Source organism: Mustela nigripes, chromosome 7, assembly GCF_022355385.1.
Source record: "Mustela nigripes isolate SB6536 chromosome 7, MUSNIG.SB6536, whole genome shotgun sequence".
Classification (NCBI taxonomy): Eukaryota; Metazoa; Chordata; class Mammalia; order Carnivora; family Mustelidae; genus Mustela; species Mustela nigripes.
Window position 1 is genome coordinate 132,479,800 of NC_081563.1, and position 1,111 is coordinate 132,480,910.

Below are 1,111 nucleotides of genomic sequence, written 5' to 3' on the forward strand. Positions count from 1 at the left end.
TGCTAAAATACTACATTTTCCAATTAGTCTTCTCTAATAAAATACTTCTCACCTTTCTCTGTGCCAAATGGCCTCCTGTTCCCATAACTATTTGATTTAGGAGGAAAGGAGTTTTTTGAAACTATATTATTATATTATTAGAATTAAAATTAAATTTGTTGTTTCTTGCTATATTGCCTATGGCGCTTTTGACCTTTCTCATTTTACCGGTTGGTGTGGTTTTTTTTCCTTTCCGTGGGAAAACCCTGCGGCCTGCCCTTGCTTCTTCCTTCTTCCCTCCTCTCTCCCTCCCTCTTTCTCTTTTATCCATTTTTAAAAGATTTTACTTATTTATTTGACAGACAGAGATCACAAGTAGGCAGAGAGGCGGGGGTGGGGGGGGGTGGGAAGCAGGCTCCCTGCTGAGCGGAGAGCCCGATGCGGGGCTCGATCCCAGGACGCTGGGATCATGACCTGAGCCGAAGGCAGAGGCTTTAACCCACTGAGCCACCCAGGCGCCCCTCTCTTTCCCTTTTAAAATCAATCCAACTAGCTTCTCATTTTTGTGTGTTATGAGTTGCTCCATAATTTCAGGCATGAGCTGGCTTCCTCCCACGAGTAACTCATTAATAATAATAATAATAATAATAATAATAATAATACACTGTACTTAAAAATACATCTCTTAGGGGCGCCTGGCAGGCTCAGGCCGTTAGACCATGTGACTCTTGATCTCAGGGGTCGTGAGTTTAAGCTTCATGTTGGGCACAGAGCTTACTTTAAAAAAAAGTATATATATATTATATACATAACATATATATAGTAATTGAGTTTGATTGCATTAAATATAACTTGCCAACTGGAAGTTGAAAGAAATTCCCAAGTATGTTTTTAAACACCCAAGTACTAGGTTCGTGACTGGCACTGAGATCACTGAGCCAATGAAAACACAGGCTGAAAAACGATTCCCTCATTCTGAACATGCATTGACGTCCTGTGCTAAGAACTTTATTATTTAAAAAAAATATATATTTATATATTTATAAATATATATTTATATATTATATACATAATATAATAATTTATAAGATATTAATAATATAATAATATATTATATATAATACATTATATA